This window comes from Rhinolophus sinicus, chromosome 1, assembly GCF_057876585.1.
Source record: "Rhinolophus sinicus isolate RSI-liver-muscle chromosome 1, RSI-T2T, whole genome shotgun sequence".
Lineage (NCBI taxonomy): Eukaryota > Metazoa > Chordata > Mammalia > Chiroptera > Rhinolophidae > Rhinolophus > Rhinolophus sinicus.
The window spans coordinates 167062476-167086379 of NC_142501.1; the positions used below are offsets into that span (position 1 = coordinate 167062476).

The window sequence follows — 23904 nt, forward strand, 5'->3', positions numbered from 1 at the left end:
TATTTTTCTCAGAGGCACACTATAGATATGATATAGAAATGTTTAAATATCTTTTCCTTAAAAGTCATCATCCTTAGAGAAAACATAGAATGAGGTTGCAATATGATCCTGTAATGTCCAGAGCAAGCTTTTGTTCTCACCTGACTGTTTTGACATTGCGTAATTGGATAGTAAACAAATTATGTCACATGCATGGCGTGTACTTAATAACTTTGAAAAGCCACTAGAGGGTGCTCCTTTGTTAGAAAAATAACAGCACCTCCCAACAGTAGCATTCAGTCTGCAGCGGCGGCGGCTGATGTTAGGGGCCAGAACTGAGCTCTCTGCTGTGAGTATCCGGATACAATTTATTCATTTATCGTTTATGTTGGAAGAAATAGCAATAGTTTAGGTAAGCCACAAAACTGGATTCAAATAAAATCCTTGTCCTTTTTGAAAGTAAAGGTTTATACCAATTCTGTTATAAAAAAGCTGTGAATATTTCTTAGCAAACAAAACTGAAGCTGTATTACTTTCTTATGAGAGATAAGCTGGCTTTAACATACGTTGTGTTTTGACTAGACCTCTGTTGCTTAAAGTTTGGTATAATGATTTTCTTCTGTCTTTAGTAGTATTTATTATAGGATCGGTGAAAATGAAGATCTTATATTGTTTTTGCCCTCTGAAAAATAATATTTCAGTGATTCACAAGTCACAAATATACTTAGATGGTTAACGTTCAGAGAAACTAGGTATATGACCTTCATTTTTGTTACTCTGGGTTTAAAGTGAATGTTGGTAAGAGGTTGTGTGAAGTGTCAGCCTCAATTATGAATAGCAGCCATTAGCCTATAGTTCATATTAAGCGGCACGTGCATCTTTGCAATTATCTAAAGACAAAACATAGTCAGCATGGGGTTAGTCAAAAGATTTCTGCAAATTAACATTTGTCTTTTCAGCTGACCATGAGGTAACTATAGAGATAGAAGAAGATTGTCAACAGTTAGATGAGAGGAAGAAATAAATGGGGAGACTGAAAATAATCCTAATTCTCCAATGGAGGTGAACTATACAAAAACCAGGGGTTCTCAGTGTATACATTTTCCATCCCTGATAAACGAATTAGCTTCCTGAGGGATTTTTTTTTTCCATAATACATGTTACTTCTGAAATGTGAGTGGGGGGAGGGGTTTTTGATTTGACTTGCATGACTGAAAGGAACAACTAAAAAGTTTCAGACAGAATTATCTGGAAGAGTCTAGCTGGTCAAGTCTTCTGAACTCCCCATAGCTAAGGTAATTAAACAACAGTTTGGGTTGGATTTAATGATTAAATAGAACATAGTCAGGGGATTGGCTCGTGTGTGTGTGTGTGTGTGTGTGTGTGTGTGTGTGTGTACTCCACACACTCACATACTCTTGATTACAACTTTAAAAGATCATGTCTTTCTGTCTTACCCTACTTTAATTTTTTTTAGTGTTAATCCAGCTTCTTTAGCTTGTTTATCTTTTGGAACAGTTTTTGTGAGTTAAGCAGTTATTGATCGTGGTGTGTCGGAGGAGTCAGGAGGCTCTGATTATTAGTCACTGTTGAGATGTTTTCAATTCCATCCTTCAAATCCTATACAAAAAATTTGAGACTGGCAACAATTGGGTGATACTAAAATATGAAAATATGTTTTTTCCTCTATGTTTTTCATTAATGTAGGTCATATTTTTCTTTCACCTTAAGTTCAGTTGAGGATGGGAATAAAATGAAATGGGGTTATCTCTTGTCCATGTTAGGGGAGTAAGGAAACTCTAATTTATCCTTCTCTGTATGATCAGACAGGGAATTGTCAAGTCTGGGCTGAGTTTTTACTGAGAAAAATACTCTATTTTAATTTGCCAGCTGTACAAATACATGCATTGCAGGAAATAATATTGAATTAGGAGGAAGGTAAGGGTTTTAAGCCCTCTGGTTCTGATCTTCCACTCCTAATTGTGGCTAATGGCTTTATGTTGATAAGCCATGGATGTGACCAAGCTTTATTTTAGGTTTTATTTTTTTGGTCGTTTTTGTAAGAAAGAATAATGTCCATTTGGTTTGCATCAGAGAATTGTTGGGAGTGACGTATAATAAAGTGGCCCAAAACTATAAAGGCCAATAGAACCGTTGCCATGGCCTATGCCAATGTAATGGGCTTTACTAGGTTAGTTGAACACTATTAGGTAAACCCCCTGCTTTTTTTCACACTCCACCTTCAGCATCCCAACTTCTTCATTTTCTTCAGCTTTCCAACTTCTCATTCTGTACATTGCAATCTTGCAAATAACCATATTGAATGTTTCAGCCTGACAGCAGATGCTACCGATATGAGGAAGGGAGAAAAAGGTAGTTTACCTTCTCATGCAATAGACTGGCAATCCCCTACAGCTGTGCTTTCTTTAATACCGTTTATATGATCCAACTCCTTCTTTAAGGCACTTTGTATTCTTGGCCTCTTAAGCTTAGATGCTCAAGTAATTCCATGGGAACCCCCTTTAAAGGCTTAAAACCTAAGTGGATATGAAATTGGAAATTCTGTACTTGGCACTCTTATTTTCTTGCTCAGATTTTCTCATTTGGAAATTTGAGAGGAGCAAGGTTTTCAGTAGCTTCCTTTGGCATAGCTCCACGGCCCTCAAACCCTTCCCTTTATTACATCGCTGGATGAAATATTGTGAGGGAATCCCCTTTTTTCGTCTTGCTTATCCTTAAACAAGCCCAATAAGTGACAGCCCTGGTTTCCCTGCCTTAGTTAATAGCATACATACATATGTATGTGTATTTTAATCCTACCCATGTGTATGGAGCAAGGTAAATGGAGATGAAAGAGCTCAAAACATCATCTTTATCCTTTATGGCTGGTAAACTTAATATTGTAGAATGTGACCTGGGGAAGGGACAACAGAAGCATATCTTAATACCAAACTCCTGACTCAGCCAGAGTCAGGCAGCTCGGAACATCCTGGGGGAAGCCTGCCCCTGTTCCACCTAAAGGCAGGGTAGAGGGTGTGTACTCTCTCAGGGCAGCTGGCTCCCTCAGGGATGTAGGGAAAGAGGCTGAACTATGCCTACCTAGTTCTTCTCCCACACTCGCCAATCAGCTAACCGACTCTAACTTTCTGGGGTGAGACACCTTGGGAAAACCCCATTACAGAAACCTGAGGGGCGGAAAGGATGACCTCACCCCTCATACCTCAAACTGTCCTCCAGGGGTTTGTTTTCTTACTTTGTGGAGCTTAACCATCAAGCCTGTGGAAAGTAGGACTGATGCTATTGTCTTAGAGGAGAAAGTCTGCAGTCCCTCAAGACAGCCTGCTTCCCACCAGCGCGAGACAGTTGTCCTACCACCAGTCTCTGACTTTCTGTGGATCTGCCCAGGACACTGGTGAGAGGGACATCTTATTCCCCTAGAAGGGCCCAAAGGGTCAGTATGTACTAAAGCTAATAATTCTCTCTCCTTTCTATTCCCAATCTAAGTTATTATCCAGCTCCGTTGCCTCAGCTTATCAGAAGTTTTAAAATGATATCAAATGGCCACATGGAGGTATTCCAATAAGAACATGACAAAAAACTAAATATCCTAAATTTAAATATAAATCTCTGCCCATTATTAAATTCCTCAGTAAAAATTAAAGTACAAATTTAAACTCCCTTGAATTTTACAGTTCAAATGAATTAAAACCCAGAATAAAATTATGTTACCTTTATGATTTCAAAGAAATGAGTGAAAAAAGAAGTCATCCTTGCCAATTTCTTGTTCTGATCACCCTCAGCAGTGAGTTCTTGGCGGCTGGAGAGGATGTTTCCTTCAGCAGCTGCAACCGAGGTTATTTCTCATGGAACGGGTATAGTTCCTTCACAACTTCAGAAATTGCATTAACTCATTGACAAGTTTCTGATGTGCCTAATTGTTAAAAAAGGGCTTCACGAGATTATTTTAGCACTTCCACCAAATTTAGAATAAAAATGAATCTCTAGCTCCTAGAGCAGCTTCTTTCCAGGGAGAATTGTGTTCCCCAAACTCCGTATTTAGTGATGTTATAGGTTCTAGAAGAGACGCAGTGAGATCTGAGGACAAGGTGGACAGTCTTAATTTTAGTCTGGATAGGATGCCACCCCATCTATGCACGTTTCTCAGAACTGTGACTTGCGAACTTGAATTCAATTGGGAGAAATCACCTATAAATATGTTACCTTTGACCTTAGGGAATCACCAGATCTTGAGGGAAAAATCCATCTATGAAATAGTCTCATTTAGCAAGGAGTATTTGAGACATTGCTGGGCAAGCTGAGAAATTTGCAAAGGTTTCTTTATTTTTACCAGTTATGCCCTTGGGCCTTTTGTTTGGGGGCGTCCTGACGGTGACTTAGTGTGGATGCTGTTTAGTGACAAGTCCCCCAGTCTCTTCTGTGTTTTAGTGGGTGACTCCACCGCTCTGAGGATGAAATTGCTTAGCCTTAAGAACTCTGTCTCTTACAGAAAGTTTCTTTCTCCTCTTCATCCTTACTCCAGCTGGCGAACCATCTTCAGCATATTTTTAAACTCGCACAGTCATTGATATTTCTTGAAGCTTGTAGTCTCAGGGGAGGTTACTGAGAACAGATATCTCCCTGTATTCTTCAAAAAAAAAAGTTATCTGGCACAAAAATTAAAGCGATGATAACACACTTGCGTGCTCTGAAAGCACTTATAGAACTTAGGCACTTGTGCACTTAAAGACCATACCTACATACATGGTTGAGAAACAATAAAATCAACAAAAATTGTTTCACTTATTGTCTACACACAATAGGTAGTTCAAGGTTGCGCTGTAGCACCAGCTTCTGAAGGTCTCTGTGACCCATGTTGACTTTATTTAAGGTCTGGGAAGCCTTGCCTGTGTAAAAACAGCCTTTCACTGTATAAAAATAGCCACACACCTGTGGACAAGCCACCATAAGCTGCAGTTCCCCACCAAATGCAATAGCCCATCATGACCTATTCATTTAAAGTCCAAGATCTAAAGCTGCTACTTAGGCTGTACTGATTATAATAAGCACACCACACAACTGTGAGAACCAATTACATGGTGCAGTATACGCCGCTGCAAACCACCAAAGTAAACAGCTGACAAAGCTTGACCTCACCTAGTGCCTTAAGAAAGCCAATATTATATTTGCTCCCCAAATTGCACACCCTGTCTATTTATCAATATTCCTGGCTCAAGGAACCATAGTCTAACACTCCCTTGAATTGAACTTCCAAATTGTGGGCAGAGACGGAGTCTGCTCTCTAAACCTTGAGATTTGGAAAAACAGAACTGAATGCTTGCACTCTGTAGTTAGCTGGATCACAAGGGAGGGATGGGCTGAAAAATCTGGGCTACTCATGTCCAGTTCTTTTCTGAAACTCACCAGTCAGGCAATTCAACCCATCTTCATGCACAGGAAGCTGTAGGGATTTAGGACAAATCTCTCCTCTAGAAAGCAGAGGAGTGGAGACGTTCTAATCCCCCCTAACAGAACTGGATTGAATTTCCCCGCTGTGGCCTCCTTTGATAGCTTGTACTTGGAACCAGTTCTACTCTGTGGAATAAAAAACCCAAACCAAACAAATAAACACAAAAGACTTATGTGTTCTAAGTAATTGAGAAGCTCAACAGTTGAATGACTCAACTGATGCATCATCAAGTTCAATTCTGCTGCAGAAGTTCTCCCCAGGTGCTTTACATATGTTAGTTGCAACTGATCTCTTCAAACGCTCAATGTAACACATTTCTGGAAATGCTCCGTGAAGTCTCGTTTTCCAAAAGCAGGTTGGAAAGATTTCAAATAACACCAATGGAAAAAAAAAAAAAAAAAAGGAATGAATAGGAAAATGATTCACAATGTGCACTGATACAGGGAGATGTAATTACATTAAGTTAAATGAGGTAATAGTGAAAGCACTTGGTAAACTTGTAAAATACCATATAAAGGTAAAATTTTAGCTGTTTCATTTTGTGCAAATGAATTGAAATTTGAAGTCAGTGGTTCCTGTTGTAAGACTTTTTGTAGGAACTTTAAAATCTAGTTCCAGTCTTTCTTAAAGAAGCAGTGGCCTTAAAGTAGTAAATGATCTCCCTAAGCCTTAGGGTCTATAGTCACCAACTTCATGAATGGACAAGTGGGACCAGAAGACAGTTTGCTTCTCTTAATGATCAGTGCCAGAGGCAGCTGTTTGCCTAGATTCATGTGAAATGCAAGTCACCAGGGCATGAGACCTTGACAAAGATGAAAACTTGCCTATAGAAAAATGTTAGTAACATCAATTCTAGATATATATAAAGGAAAAGAGATCTGTATATTTTGGAACCTGAAAGGAATTAATTTTCCCTTTTCTTTTCTTTTTCTTTTTCTTTTGTAATGTTAGGACACTATTTGATCAGCACTAGCTTCTTTAAAAATGAAATGATAAAACAATAATACAAAAGGCCCCAATCTATCTATGTCCTATTTCTGTGTAAAATTGGTGTACATAAAGATTTTATCCAGAGAACTAATTAATAACTTGTTATTTTGCCGTTTTAAAAAAATGGGCAGTTCAGTGATGCATTCTCTTATGTCTTAATAAAATATCCCCTTTTAATGAAATAATTTTTTTTAGAGGACTTACAGTGTGCAGCAAATTCTGCTATAGTGTTTGTTTTGAAAGTGAGAAATAGTTTCCACACAATTGCTGCATCAGAGAACTTTGAACAAGACACAAATTTTGTCGTTGCTTCTGAACAATTTTTTTAAAAGGGTGGATGAAAGGGAGATATCAAGTTCCTTAATTTTGGGATTTCCTTTTCTTTCTATCCTCCTCCCCACTCCTGGTTTAAAAAAAACAAAAACTGGTTGTCCCGAAATAATTGATATTGAAGAGGACCAAAATATAAGTTGTTGAGTTGTTAATATCCATTTAAATCTGAGCAGTGGAGGTGCGATTTTTATTATAAGAAAATGAATAGAATTATTTTACATCATACCCATGGGTGTAGTCAGCTAACATTACTACTTACCGACTCCTTCCACTTTCATTGTTTACCCCTTCGGCTGCTAACAACAAAAATTGTAGGTCACTGATGTCCCCTGTATTTACATTTGTTGGAAGAGTTGGAGTAGTCCGGAATACATTTTCTCTGCCTTCTCCTCCTCTGTGGGGTATGCTTTGTCTTTTCTACTACCACAGTTTGCATTCTCCTCTCTGAGAAACATTGACTTCATTATTCACTTGACCAGCAGGACAGGATGGGTTATCTCATCTGTTGAATGCTAAGGTGTACAAGTTTTAGAAACTGGTTCTGTTGTCTGAAGGCCTAAGAACAGATCATAATTGAACTACTCACCTGGTTTATGAGATGGTTTTTCACTAACTGAAGGTGTTAATTTTACAAAGTGAACTAAATTCACATTGCTTCTGCACAATTTTGTTTGTAAGAAACTCTAGGTGAATGCAGTAAACTGCAACCAACTGAACCCAGCTGCATAGGAATTCATAAAACACATACATACATATATACATACACACACACATATCAAATATCTACCGTTATCTCAGTTCACCAAGTATATTATAAACCACACCCACCCACCTCTGGTGTTAGAACTTTCAGACCTGTGTCAGATAACCCTCTTTCTATCATTTCACAGTAATTCATGAGTTGCAACCCTTCTGCAAACATCAGGTCTTTTTTAAGGAAAAGTGTCATAGTTATTGTAGTGTTTACATATTTTGTAATCATTTCCCATGCATAAAACTGTGCTATCATTTTTATTAGGTTCCTACTTTTAAAAATATGTCACTAATGAGATTTGTGAGTGTTGTGTCCCTAACCCCATTTCCTCATAAGCCCTATAGTTTTTATTGTGTGATTTTACATAGCACAGTAATATTGAGGAATACAGATGTTGTCATTCTAGCAGAACTGACTGGATTCTAAATTCAGTTTTTCACTTTTATTTATATTTTGGAATAACAAATAATACAATTCTCTATTTCTCCTCTTCTTTCCCCAAAACTTTTTTTGATAGTACTGTTAATTTATTGCAAAATCCCTGCAAAGTATCTGCTGGCTAGCTTCTGTGGGAAGCAAGCTTGCCTGGATTTACATGGAGTGTGAACAACTTTTTAGAGATATACACCTTTGAAATCATGCACAAACCTGCAGGAGTTTGTCTTTAGGCTTAGAGATATTAATTAAGGGTAGTTATGCATCCTTATTTATCCATGCTCTGAAATTTGAGCAGTTTGGCAGTAAAAAACTTCCATATATAATATTTAATAAACATGTATATAAAATAAAACATTTTCCCTGGGATTTTATTTTGTACGTCTGTCTCAGACCAAGTGAATAATATTATACATATGGTATATGCTTTTATTATGATATTTATTATTGTATTTGACTTTAGAAGCTCTTTTTTAAATTTATTGAGGTATAATTAAAAATAAAATTGTAAGATATTTGAAGTGTACATTGTGATGATTTGACATATGGATATACTATGAAGGGATTCCTCCCATCTACCGTATTTCCCCAAAAATAAGACCAGGTCTTATATTAATTTTTACTCCCAAAGTTGCATTAGGGCTTATTTTCAGGGGCTGTCTTATTTTTTCATGTACAACAATCTACATTTATTCATTTATTCATGTACAAAAATCTACATTTATTCAAATACAGTCATGTCATCTTCTTCTGGAACATCATCATAACTCTCCAAACCCTGAATTCCGGCTTGAATTTCTTGTGATTCCATTTCCTATAGAACCATGGGCCCCAATCTCTCATGTCCAGCAATAGAGCTCTCCTTAAATGAGCACTTCTTTCTATGTAGCCCACCCGTAGTGCATTGGCAGTACAGCTGTCAGTGATTTTGTCCCATGAATTCTTCACCCAAGTCACGACCTCTTGCAGGCTAAGCTTCACAAAGTTTCTACACTGATTTCTCTCCATTCTATTTTCTTTGTAGTCATTGATTTCCATGCGCAAATGGTCCTTGAATGGCTTGTTTATTGCAATATCAAGAATCCGGAGATAGGCAGTCATTCCTGTGGGATCATTATTTGATCTATTCTTCTCTTTGCAAGGAAGTTCTTCTTGTCTTTAGCGCGGTGAGTGCTGGCTGAATCCCAGACTAGCAGAGTTCTTTGGCCACCTCGCAAAACAAGTGGCAGCATTAAATCGACCCACTTCCTTATAACTGCTTGTGTGCACCAGGATTTTTGGTTTCAAGAACATAAATGCCTGAAACACGTTCAACCTTATCTTTCTTGCCCTTAGTGATGATTAGAGGTGGAGCTTTCTTTCTATCCAGACGAATTCCAAAATACAGGTGACATGTGCACTTTCGTAACTAGTGGAAGGAATGTAATAGATTGATGAGGCACCCCTCTGATCAATTGTCGTTTGAGATCCTTGGCCCATAAATACTGCAGTTTCATCCATAGCAATCATGTTGGAGAGTTGGTATTTAGAAAATTCAATGCCATGAACAAAGGACTTGAATGCAAGTGCACGTTTAATAATTTCAGTATCTTCCAGCTTGAACAGTGTTGTTAATCTTCTTAGAGACAGTTCATATCGCTGAAGGAAGCCATCCAGCCAGTGTTGTGATACTTTGAATTCTGGGGATATGTCTAACTGTGGTGCCATTGTGAGGGCAAATGCTTGAATATCAGTCCTGTGCACAACCAAAGCCTTTGCTCTCCTGTCAGCAATCCATTCACAGATGATGTCGTCCAGCTCAGGAAATAATGGTTGCCAACCTGATCCACACTTGCACTGCTTAGCATTTCCCTCCTCCACCTGTTGACTGAGGTTGTTGTACTCTGCTCATCATTTTCAGACCATTTGGAGATCCAACTTCTTTTCTTTGCAGAAGGCTGTTAGATTCTTGCCCTGGGAGTCCTCCACGATTCCTTTCTTGTACTCTATGGAATAGCTCCTTCTTTTTGCACTCATCTTGTCTGGGGGTCAAAGTATTATTCCCTTTAAATCTACCATTAAGTCAAGTGTTCACTGAAGACTTACGAGGAAGGAATGGCAACAAAAATGACAATTAAAAATGATGATACACACAAAAGCGATGAAAAATTACAGGCACCAAAATTCAGAAAACATTTCTTTATTTCACATGAGTGCATTAAGTTCATCCGTTACAACACACGACGTATTGAATAATGAAGATTCATATGAGACACAACCACATCTTCGTTATCAAGTGCGCATGTTATTCATGTGTTGTGTCTGTGCTCCGATTGGTCATTCGGCAATGAGTCTCCAGTTCATCTGTTTACATAGGCGTTTACCTCTCGTCCAAAGACGCCCGCTTATGTATTTACAAGTTCTTCATTATAATTTATATTATCATTTAAGTATTAATGTCAATAGTATTAGTTATTTATATTTAATTATATATTAATATTATTATTTTATAATTCCATACATCTGTCATGTGTAGCAACGGACGTACTAAATGCATCCATCTGGCTGATGGTCTTAACTGGGGCTTATTTTTGGGGTAGGACTTATATTACAAGCATCCTAAAAAAGTCATGCTAAGGCTTATTTTCCGGTTAGGTCTTATTTTCGGGGAAATACGGTAGTTAATTAACATGTCCATCATCTCACATATTAATCTTTTATTTTTTTTAGACAGTCTTTTGCCTTTTCTATACCACTTATCCCATTCATCATGTGCTGTACCCTATGTACCTCCACGGTGCATAAAACATAAGTTATAGAACAAAATGTTCATTGATGTGAGGGAAATGTATTTGTTCATTAAAGTTGAAAAGAGATGTTAATATTTATTTTTGTTTATTAATTTTTATTAGTTTCAGGTGTACAAAACAATGTAATAGATAGACATTTACACCCCTCACAAAGTGATAACCTCCCTCCCCCAATATACTACCCCTCTTGTATATAGCTGTTACAATTCCAGAAACAGTCTCTGAGATATAGAGACAAAACTGAGGGTTGCTAGATGGGAGGGGTGTGGGGATGAGGGAGATGATAATATTTATTAACTTCCTTCTATGTTCCAAGAGGTTGGCAACCTTGTACACTGATAATATATCTCATTCAATGTTCATAATATCCCGTCTGAGTTTTCCTCTCCATTTTAACAGATGAAGAAACTGAAGCTCACGGCAGGTCATTAACTGCCAATATCAAGTGTTGCTAGAGTTGTGCGTCAGTTTGGGTCCTCTCGTAAGTGAGCACAAAGATGAGGTTAGGTTTATAAGAGATTTATTGAGGGAAATGCCTGTGAAAGATAAAGGTGGGAGCAGTAAAATCTTCATACCATGATGCAAGTCACCTGAGAAAAGAAAGAAAAGAAAGGCGGTCTTGGTCAGAAAAGCCTCAAATTGCATGGAATTCTGAGAAAGCCTCAGCCAGACCAGTGCCTCGGGGACTTGGGAGCAAAAGGTGCCCATTAGAGGAGCCTTGCATTGGGTAGAAATGGCCCAGTTCTTGTACTGCTGCCATACTCCATCACTGTTTAGGAGCAGCCCAAGGGAACTCTGTGAGCTCCAAGTTGGACCCAAAGGTGTGGACAGCCAGAGACGGCCAATCAACTGTGATCCCATGAGCAGATGCTCCTGAGGGAGACCCGAGCAGTGCACCTCTATGGCCACCCAGAGGCATAATTTAAGACAAGATCTGCCTGAGTCCAGAGAGTCTTCTCTACATGGGGTGGGTTCCCCACCAACCAAAATAACACCACTAATGACCTCCAAATAATATAACGTTTGTTAAATTTGTGGATTTGATATGCAGACACAGTCTCAGGATATATTTCTAAGTTTCCTAGCCTTTACCAGCTTACTTCATCTAAGTCCCTCCTAAGAAAAGTTTTATAGCTTCAACTTAAGAGCCAAGGCCAGAGAAGCAATTTTCTGAAGCAATGGTTCTTAATCTTGGTAGCACATTAGAGTTACGGCGTGGGTATGGTTAACATTTCCTATGGCCAGTCTGCATCTCCAGCCAATTAAATCAGTATCTCTCAAGGTAGAACCTAGGCATCAGTATTTTTTAAAGGTTGCTAGGTGATTTCAATGTGCAGCTAGTGTTGGAAAGGACATCTACCTATAATAAAAACATAGATACATGTTGACCATTCTTCTAAGTACCTAACCCCTCTACCAGTCCCACTCATACCCACCCCAGGTAGTTACCTAATTAGTTCAAGAATGTTCCTAGAGGCCATCATGATTAAAGTATTTTTTTGGTCTTTGTGACAGGAATCCTATATAAGATTTAATAAACCTAATTTATATTGGCAGTCACATTTCTGTGTTCACCACACTTTAATTTGAGCATATGTGTATATTTTTTTTGTTGTTGTTGTTGGGTTTTTTTTTTTTTTTTAACTGGAGAAGGGGAACAGGACTTTATTGGGGAACAGTGTGCACTTCCAGGACTTTTTTTTCCAAGTCAAGTTGTTGTCCTTTCAATCTTAGTTGTGGAGGGTGTCGTTCAGTTTCAAGTTATTGTCCTTTCAGTCTTAGTTGTGCAGGGCGCAGCTCAGCTTCAGGTCCAGTTGCCATTGCTAGTTGCAGGGGGCACAGCCCACCATCCCTTGCAGGAGTCGAGGAATCGAACTGGCAGCCTTGTTGTTGAGAGGACGCGCTCCAACCAACTGAGCCATCCAGGAGCTCAGCGGCAGCTCAGCTCAAGATGCTGTGTTCAATCTTAGTTGCAGGCGGTGCTGCCCACCATCTCTTGCGGGACTCGAGGAATTGAACTGGCAACCTTGTGGTTGAGAGCCCACTGGCCCATGTGGGAATCGAACCGGCAGCCTTCAGAATTAGGAGCATGGAGCATGGAGCTCTAACTGCCTGAGCATGGAGCATGGAGCTCTAACTGCCTAACTTCTAAGGAAGAAGTTAACTCTGAAGAATATGTCTCTGACCACGAGACTGGCAGCAGTGGTTCTTCTGATGAGCAAGGCAACAACACTGAGAATGAGGAGGAAGGGGTGGAAGATGTGGAGGAAGATGAAGAGGTAGAAGAAGATGCAGAGGAAGATGAGGTGGATGAAGATGGAGAGGAGAAGGAGGAGGAGGAAGAAGATGAAGAATATGAACAGGATGAGCGAGATCAGAAGGAAGAGGGAAATGATTATGACACTCGAAGTGAGGCTAGTGACTCTGAGTCTGAATCCGTTTCCTTCACAGATGGGTCTGTCAATGTGGCTTTTGGAAGTGCCTGGAACGCTAGGGAATTCTGGAGGTAGTGGCAGAGGGAAGTCTTTCTATACATGGGAAGGGCATTGCCAAAATTTCCCAAAATTTGAAAGGAAAACAGTTAGGAAGAGACAATATGGACTAAACTGAATAGAGTTCAGATTGGGTGTGTTTTATTTATAATTTTATTTTCATCTTAAGTGAATATTAATAAAAGTAATATGTTCATTGTAAACCTTTGGAAAACGATAATGTAGACAGGTCAATATAATATGTTTAATATTAATATTAGTTATTTGTTCAGAAATCTAAGCTGGTCGATATATTTGCCTCCAGTGAGCTCTAAACTTGTTAGATTAGGATAGATTGATCAAGGTACCTTATCTTCATTTCAGTACTTATTTTTCTCTCTTATGAAGAAAAACCAAAACCAAAAAACCTATCAGAATATCTACTCATTGTAGTGGTGGACCAAGAGTGAAGGTGGAACAGTGGAAACTACTGGAAACAGGCAATAAGGTCTGTACAAAAATTAAAAACAATAATAAAACTAACTAACTGAAAATAGATTTAAAAATTATCAACATGCACTGACAACTCTAAAGCTGTATCAGTGATAAAATATTCGTCCCTACAAAATATATCTTCTTGGTCTAAGTTCGAAATGGCAAATAATCACTTTTTAAAATTTATCCTTTAATAAACATTGTTTTCTATGTTGTATTGTTGGCCTCTGACATATGTGAAATCAGCTACACACCTTGTTTCCAGAGTTTGTAAAGGTTTGGCCTCCTTCTAGCTTGCTTAAGGCATAGCTTGTCTCCAGCCTCTGTGATAATACATATTCCTGCATTTAAACAATAGGTTAAAATAAACAATGATGGCAACAGCAAGTGTAAAGATGATGAATTAGGACTTGAATAATTTCAATTTTGTCTTTTATGTGACAATTTTGAGTTTTCATTTGTGTTTAAGTTTTTAAACAGTGAAATAGAACTGAAAGAAGTAATACTTTTGTTTGGTAAGTACAAATTTTAGTTCTTACATGAAATGTTTTATTGAATTCAAATAATGTTTTTAAAATGGAAATTACTCTTTTTGTATTTGTTAATTTCCTCAAAACTGAAGAAATAATCAAGGAACTCAAACATATGCCTTAGTATGATTTAGTAGGTTTAGACATTTTGATTTTATTAAAATTCACTTGAAAAAACTGGCACAATTATATATACTCAAAATTTAATAAAAGAAAAAGTTCACCGTCTTTATGTCTTTTCTGGCTATTACTTGTTCTATTTCATGATTATTATTGAAAATAATTTTGTTGTAGAGAGTTGGGAAGTGTTGAAAAGTATTTTGCTCTCAGTGCCAAATAATCCAGGTATAACACTGCTCAACTGCTTTTGTAGAAAGCTTGAAAGTCACTGTAATGGGCCTCATACTTTTTCTTTCGTCCTGTCAGTTTTCCCTTTTCTCCATTCCTCCCTCCTCCTCTGCTTGCTTCTAGTATACAATATTCTAAGACAGGAAATGTCTCCTAGAATATGTAGAAAGAACTCACTAATTATATTTACAATTCTGGTTTTCCTGTGTTAAAGAGGCTTAAAGTAATCCTGATTCAGCCCTGGTAAAAGATTAGCTGAGAAAGCCCGAAGAAGTCAGTGAGATTGATTTGTCTAACTCTAAAGGAAGTGTGATGAGTATTCCACTGAGAAAGGTAATCTCATTTGAGCTGTCCAAAGGAGATTGGTCAAATTAAATGGTCACCCTATTCTGTGAGTTCTGTTCAGCAGAAATCTTCAAACATTTAATTGCTCTTCAGTTGGTAAGTAAACTGACAAGTTGTTTTTGAAGTGCACTGTTGAGGGTGAAAGGAAAAAAAAGGATCTCCATAGATTTAGGGTATTAAAGCATGGACGTGGAATAAGATTGGAGGAGTCATTGCAGACCTGTACTCCTGTTTCCAAATAGAATGACATCAAAGCACTCTCGGAGATGCAAAGACAGAACATATTAATGAAAAGACTTGGAATTGGTGTTCTTGGTTCTCATTTTATTTCTGTACTAAATAACTGTATGAACAGGACAAACTATATACAACCCAAGTGAAAATGAAGGGACTGGGTAATGGGACCTACACAAGTCACCCTTTCAGACTTTTAATGATGCCTCAAAGATAGACTGAAGCTACAAATGGACTACAAAAAGGCATCCTCCTTCCTTTGGTGTTTGTCGATGAGAAATAATTCTTGAAATCATATTGATTTTTGTGTAAAAATAAACTAGAGGGGACTATCTTTAACTAAAACATAGGACTTTAGGACTCAAATACCTACAACACATTCCAAATGGAAATAATTAGTATTGTTAACCTGAGTAGTAACACTTTAGTGATGTATATTTTAATTCCTTGAATTTTATTTATTAAGCTAGTCTTTAAACATACAAAACGTTAAGAGAATAATATGGCAAATACCCATGTACCCAATACTCAGTTTTACATAAGTGTAGTATTTTGCCATTTTCCTCTCAGAGCTCCTTTGAAGAAATAAAACATGGTGGTCACTGTTGAATCCCTATTTACGTCTTCCTGTTTCTTCTCTCTTTCTCTAGGGATAAACACCATCCTGCATTTTGTGATTTTCCTTGTTACGTATGATAGAGATCACTGTCTCCTTCCAAATCCAAGCCCACTAGACTGTGGCTTTAGCTCTGCTCATTACTTTGCATTTCAAGTCCATAGAAATTATCCAAGACACCTTTTAGGCATTTCAGGCACTTCAGATCCTCTTGTCATAATTGGTCTTTGGGACCTTTGGCCACTCATTTTGAGCCACAGACACTACTGCATTGAGAGCCACCAAACAACCTTCCCACAGATGCAACTTAATAGTGCTCACTGTGCACTCTCTGACCTCCTGTCCTTCAGTTCTTCATTGAATATAGGCCAGTGATGCTATAGTCTCAAGCACGTACACCCGGAAATGTGTGTGAGAGAAGGTTTGGGGGTGGGGGGGGCGTTGTGAGAGTTAAAGATCTGTGTAATAAAGCTTTAACCAATGGGAAATGGGAGCCTTCAAATAAATTCTTCCTTTCTTCCATGGATTGGGAAGTCATTTATATGGCCTCTCAGAAGACAGTCTTATGAGATGATCAATCAGTCATCCTTAATACATTGAGCTGCTTTTTCCTTCTGCCCTGTCTCATTCCTCTTTTGCTTCATTTTTGCTCCATGGGATTATACTACCTAATAAAGTAGTAAGCCTTTACCCAAGGCTATGCATTCTTGGGAGGCCAGGTTAAAACAAAGATATTTTTCTTGTTCCAGCCCTGTCCTTTTGGCTTTAACTGTTCATATTTTATCTATCATTGCTATGTGTTTGGAGCAGAGGTGGTATAGCTTACTGTTTCATCTTGACTAGGATGAAACATTGATTCTATCTGCAGTTTTTCTTGCTGAAAGACATCGGCATTACTTTCATATTCATTAGTTATTTATACATTAGTTATTTATATATTTCCTATTACATATAAAGTTATTTATATGTAATTAGTTATTTTTACATTTCCTATTACATATAAAGCAACATGAACTAACTTTTAGCAAAGAACTTGACATAGAAGAGGAACATGATAAATATTAATTCCATTTCTGTACCTTTTTCTAAACTATTATTCTCAAACGTCCCAGACCTCGGACAACCTTTCGTATGCTTTCTACCTAATTACACCACTATAGACACCTCATGTTGGATTATTCTTTCCATGTTTGTCTTTCTCCCAAGACTGTGAATTTGAGGGCAGGAATTGTGTCTCATTCATTTTGAAAATAGCACAGTGCCTTGCCCAATTAGCTCTCAGTTAGTGAATGTGGAATAGACCTGGCATTTGGTGTGTACATGAATAAACAGGCATAAATATTTGGGGTATTTAATTGTAATTCTATTGTAAGTCTCTTGATTTCTTTCCTGAACATATAAAACTAACAGTAGATTGTTGGCAGTTTCACTGTTGTGATGGCATGTGTGATTCCTGCTGTTAAGTGCAGCTGTTTGAGCAAATGTACTCACTGATGTGATAGTTATCTGGAAAAAGGAGTATTTTACAAATAGCCTACTTCCAGTAAGTCAAGATATAACTCACAATGAAGATTCTGTAATATCATGAGACAAGTGTCTTGTTAGCAATAAAAGTTATTAATGTCACTCTTCTTAATAAAGGATTGAAATAGCATTCCTTACTGGACTAGAAAGGGCAAGAATGATGTAATCAACATTGTGGACGGAGAGTTGGTGAACGTTTGCATGTTGATGGTGGAAAAAAAAAGCTGAAATCTAAAATGACTCCAAGGTTTAGAATTTGGATAATATGAAATGATGATTTTGTCATTCTTTGAGATAGAGAAATAGTAAAAGAGAAAGATGTTTAAGGAAAGTAGATGAATTTGGTGTTTAACCTGACTTTAATATTAAAAATATTCACTCTTCCAAGAATTCATTCATTCAATTTATATTGAACACTTATTATTACCAGACATTGTGGTAAGCTCTGAGCATACAAATTATATTGTCTTTCAGGCATCTTCTTGAAGAATTTAATGAATTAAGAATTCATATTATTGAATTGGCAGTGATGGTACAAAATTAAAGAGATGAAATTTAATAAAGATAAATTTGTGTGAAAAAATTTTGGTTCTGTTAATAGTATGAAATGACTACCACCCAAAATCAAATATATTCTTAAACTCCATTAATACAAATGTACAATAAAGCAGGGGATGTAGTAATACATGCTTGTAAAACAAATAGATGCATAAATAATAATCCCTTGTAAACTTTTCAGATCATATCTAGAATAGTGTGCTCAATTCCAGGTGCTAGATTTTAAGCACTAGTCAGCCAGGTGAGCTTAATTCTATGTCATGTGAAGAAGTGTCAAGGACCTAGTCACGATTAGGAGAAAAATTGCTTTGCAGTGTTTGACCTTGCAGTCCAATATTAATATAAAAACTGAGGCCATTTAAGTAGAAATACTATAGAGGAAGTCTAGATGCATTATAAGATGTAACAGTCTAGTAAATGGAGCTATCTGGTGTAAAGGAGAGCTGTTCACACCAAGGCTGGATGAAGGGGAAATAACAGAAGTCACTCCTGTTCATAAGTGGTGGACTTTCTTTATTGCTTGCATAAGGTTTGCAAGTATATATTAACATCTGAGAAGCCAATCATCTCATCATTCTAAATATAAAGGAAAAAGAAAGAAACAACGGGTTCAGTTTTGTTTTTCTACCAGCTTAAAGACTAAAACAGGAAGGAGTAGATTCATAAATTGTGCTCTGGGCATTTTTCTGTCAGTGGTGCTGTGGGATGACATTCTTATACAAGAGGAAAACAAAGGTTGGTTAGAGAAAAGGTTACTAGGGTTGCATACAGATAAGAAGGTCACATTTAAAGATTCTTCTATCTTAGGATGTTAAAAATGAAAAACATAGAATTCCTTTAAGAAGATTCTGTTAGGAGAACATGGTGGTATATACATTTTAACTATTTGTATTCCAGTTGAATTTGCAAAGCTAAATAAATAATTATTTGTGGGTCAGTATTATTGATGTTGCAATTGTTCATAATTATTCATTCATTTATTCATCCATTTATTTATGAAACATTTACTAAGGGGCTCATAAGACCAGGAAATAACCAATAAAAAAAGGGGGGTATGTCTGCAAAATAACTGAAATTGTAGTAAGGAGGACAAAAGTAAACAAACGATTGGAATGCAGTGTGATAGGTCATATATTAGAGACATTGGTAGTCCTAGGTAAAGATGGTCAGCTCTGCATGTGTCTGAGTGTGAATTACAGAACTGCTCTTGAAGAATGAAATTTAGATGGAGGATGGAGGGAAGAACAGTTCAGTATAAGAGAGTAATATGTGCAAAAACATCAAGATAGAATACATTACAGTCTAAGTGTTTTCAGGGTTCTGTATAACAACAATGACATTCAAGATAACAACAAGGACACCTAACAATTATTTTTTGCTTATTATTTCCAAGTTTAAACATGTTATACGTATTAACTAATCTTCGTAGCATAGTCTAGCTCCAGAATCTCTATCTTTAACTTCCATGTTACATACTTTTCTTGAAGAGATGGCTTGAGAATTGATTGACTATTGTTTTTGATGATGTGTGAGATTAGATACCTTAAAATTAAGTGAAAGCGAAACCCATAAGCATAGCTGGAATATTTAATGCTGCTTTTGGGAGGATAAATTGTTACAAACAATTTGGAAAAGAATTTGCTATTCTTGTAAAGTTGCTTTAGTTCAACCCTATTTAAGACACAACAGTTTCACTCCTGGATACGTTCCCTAGAGGATCTTGAACACCTGCTCCAGGAGACAAGAAGAAGGGCGCTTACGGCAGTATGTTTGTCACGGGGTACACACAAAAAGCAAACACCCAAATGTTTATCATCAACACATCAGCAGTCACGGTAGAACAGGCAGAAGCATTGTGGTACATGTACGTAATGGAATACTATTGCAGTAAAATGAATGAGTTTGCTGCCAATATGGCTGCACCCCAGAAAGACTATCCTGAGCAAAAAGCATACGTTTCAGAATACCCAAAGAACACATTTGTGTGAAGTTTAAAATATACTAAAATAAACAACCTTAGAAATACAAACATATATGATAACATGATAAATAAAAGAAGGGGATCATTTTTAAAAATTCAAAATAGTGTTCCCTCTAAAGGGCAGACAGAGGAATGAAATATGGTAGGAAGGTGTAGGTAGGTAGATGTGGCAGTCAAGTTCACTTTACTGAGTTATTCTTCGTATCTTATACATGTTTTACAAATATTCTTTCTAGCTACTAATAATTACCACATTTCATACATTTTTAAGCCAGCACTTTTTTTGTTTTAATACTTCTGTATTGAGTGCATTTTAAAATTGATAATACCACGCAAGTGTAATGCTCAGCAGTTTTCTTTCTTAGTTGTTACCAGAAAATAATGCAGCGCCTTACAATCAAGAGCATCTTAGATATGATGAAAGGCAATTCTTGGGGAATAATTGTGATAAACGCCTTTGAGACTATGGAGCAAGTAAGTACAGAAATGGAAGGATATGGGACTACAGTGGTAGGTGGGGTCAGATCGCTGAAGCGGTTGCATGCCATTGCTCAAGTTATATATTTGTGAGAAATTGGATGCTGTTAAAGGGTTTTGTGAAGGAAAATAATGTGATATATTTATATATTTTTTTGGTTCTTAATTATGATATTGTCTTGAACTGATCCTTTTTATTCATGCCTTGTTTTTTAAACAATAGATGCTATTCTAAAAAACAGTGAACTTGGGTAACAAGTGCAATGTTCATTGGGTTTAAAAAAATAACATGGATATATTTGTGTGCATGTATTTTTGGGTCTCTGTTCTTTAACCTTCAGTTCTCTTCTGATTGTTTCATGATACTCACTACCCTGGAATTAAATTAACCTCTAACACATAGTAATGGTTACAAAAGATTGTAATGGGAAATACCTACCTTTGGAAAAAATAGGTGATTTATTTTCTATGCACTGTTTTCTGTTCCCTTCACTAAGTCTTATGTAAAATGCCTTAGAGCGACATAGGCTCTTGTACTACCTGTTTAATATAGAACACCAATTCTATAATAAGCTTTGATTGTTGGTCATATTGCTCTTTGACATCAAATATCACATCACTCTTCCTAGAGAGGCTTCTGATGGATTGGAATAGTTAATCCTCATGAGCCATTAATTTGGTGACTTCTAGGGAAAAGGAGAAGCACTAGAGATATTTCACCCTCCATCTAAAGCAAGGGAGCCTGAAGTTGCCATGGCACGATTCACATCTTCTTCATTGGAGTGCTATCTGAACTATGTTCAATGAATATGCAAGATAATATACTATGTGTAAAGGCATTCTAGAACCCTGCCTTCTCAGAACTAAAAATGGTCAATATGTTTTGAAACCAGTTTTGTTGAAAAGCTATTTTGAAATGTTTTTCTTTGAAGGGCCTAAGCCACTTTGTAAATAGGCAAGATGGAAAACATGTTTAGACTGGATTGAGAGATGGCAGAAAAGTTCCCCAGAGATTTATTTTTATCTTCGTTATCTACCAATTAAATTACCTGAAGCTTTTAGCCAATGGATTTCATGCCCTGACATTTAATGTTTGCTAGTACATTACAGAACACAATCAGAGATGCCTTTGCTGTTCTCCCTGTGGTAAAATCCCACGCAAGGAACAAGAATCATGTGTATTAACTCCCTCTCTCGTTCTAGATAGACAGACAGACAGATAGATGGCACTGTCACTTGTGCCTAAGTTCCTTTTACTTGTCCATCTGACAAGTGGTAACTATGACAGCTACTGTATTGAAACAGAACCAAATATAACAATATAATCTGTTTTGTGTCCTTTAATAATAATTAAAAAAAATAGTAACAACCCATTTCGGTTGAAGAGGGGGTCTTCGACAATGCCATAACATTACCCTCCATAGTCTATTATTAATTCATCATCTCAATCTTTCTTTGTAAGTTTAGAAGACTTCACTTCTTAATCTTGTTCATCTCTGATAGATATCAGTATTATTTGTTTCAACCATTGCATTTTGAAAGGACCACACAAAGACCCACAGCTTCTCCAGGTGCTGACAGACATTAATGAATAAATCAACTTGTATTGACTTTATGTCCCCAGGGTGTATAATCACAGATTGCTCCTCTATCCTAAATTACTTGGCCAGTGTTGTAAATATAGACTTGGCTAGAGGAGTCTAGCTGAGAGTGTATGGATAAGTTTGCACAAATTTGTCACCCCTGCCAAAAAAAAACCCCTGAGGATACATATTTAATAGCCATATGGGGCAGTAGTGCCACTTATCTAATAAAACAAATCTTTCAAAAATCAATGTTTCAGTTCTTCCCCCAAAGTTAAAGAGAAATATGTCATTGGATTGTGTGCATATATACTGCTAAATTAGCATTTCTGATATAAGGCCATTTCTAATAAAAACAAGTGAAAAACCTGAGTTCTTAGAGGTGAAGTTAATTTAGTTTAAACTTCTTATATTAGCATAGTTTTTTTCTGCTCAGCTTGGACTTGACTAAACGGTGTTTGGGGTTTTAAGACTGCAACATGAGTGAGTCAATATAATGATTTGTTTTGTACCTTATATATAAGATCTATAATAAAAACAGCCACAAACTTTATTGAGTGCCTACCTTCAGTGAAAAACAATGCTATTGGCGGTGGGGGAAGATGTTGTGTGCTTCATACAGTAACCCTTCCTTGATAGCTATATGCAGGAGATGACAATTGTGAGGTTTTTAAGCTTTATCCATAGCCCCTGTGTTACAGTGTTATCTCTTTGTCACCTGGATGCTTGATCTCGTGGTGTGCCCAAAGTTGAGTGCTTTCACTTCTTGTACCCACACTTGCATCATCAGAAGCTGCCCATCCCATGCTTTCTGTCACTGGGGTGCTTTTCTCACTATCCAAAATGGCAGCCAGCTATTCTGATCAAAGAGGGTGTGTACACAAGTTTTTCTATGCTTCCCAGTATTATCTCTATTTTACAAGTCACTTTTGAGGAGCAAAACAAACCCAGGGATTGATGGCAACATAGGAATTTAAGTGTTGTAGAAAACATATAGGTTGGTGATTTCATGTGGCTTTCCTGATATCATACTATATGGATAGTTGCCTGCATTTTCAAGGGTTTAATCTATGCATGACAAATGCACATTCTTTCCCACTAGATTTTTATTGCAATGATTTAGATCACAATCCTGAAGTTAAAAAATAATGAAAAGTGTTTAATCTATGACATATTTTTTTCCTTCTTTAAAAGATTTTTATTAAAAATATAGATAACATACAATATTAGCTTCAGGGGTACTCCATAGTTATTCAGCATTTATATACCTAAAGAAGAGATCATCATAAGTCCAGCAACTATCTGACACTGTACTATGCTATCACAATATTATTGACTATATTCCCCATGCTGTGCCTGTACATTACATCGTCATTGCTTATTTGTTTTATACCTGGAAATTTGAACCTCTTATTCTCCTTCACCTTCCCCCATCTTTTAAATGTATCAATTACAGTTGACATTCAATATTATTTTATACTAATTTCAGGTGTACAGTATAATGGTTAGACATATAGCATTTAAGAAGTGATCCCCCTGACTAACCTAGTACCCACCTAACACTATACATAGTTATTACCATATCATTTACTATATTCCCTATACTTTACATTATGTCCCCATGACCGTTTTGTAACTACCAATTTGTACTTTTTAATCCCTTCACCTTTTTCACCTGCCCCCAACCCCCTCCCATCTATCATCCCAACAAATCTAGTACCCATCTGACACCATACATAGTTATTATGATATTATTGACTATATTCCTTATGCTATATCCTATATCCCCATAACTACTTTGTAGCAACCAATTTGTACTTCTTAATCTCTTCCCCTTCTTTCACTCAACCCCCCAACCCCCTTCCCATCTGGCAATCATCAAAATGTTCTCTGTATCTATGAGTTTGTTTCTGTTTTGTTTGTTAATCTTGTTCTTAGATTCCACATATAAGCCAAGTCACATTGCATCTGTCTTTCTCTGTCTGACATACTCCA

The 23904-nt window shown here is 37.0% G+C and overlaps 1 protein-coding gene across 1 annotated transcript in view; it reads left to right on the forward strand.

Annotated features, from left to right (window-relative positions):
* The first annotated feature begins 265 nt into the window (after positions 1–265).
* Positions 266–23904, forward strand: part of ARHGAP24 (Rho GTPase activating protein 24) — a 701900-nt gene continuing 678261 nt past the window's right edge. Inside the window, exon 1 of the mRNA XM_074323892.2 lies at positions 266–328. The gene's annotated coding sequence lies outside the window, so the exon portion shown is untranslated. The remainder of the gene's footprint in view (positions 329–23904) is intronic.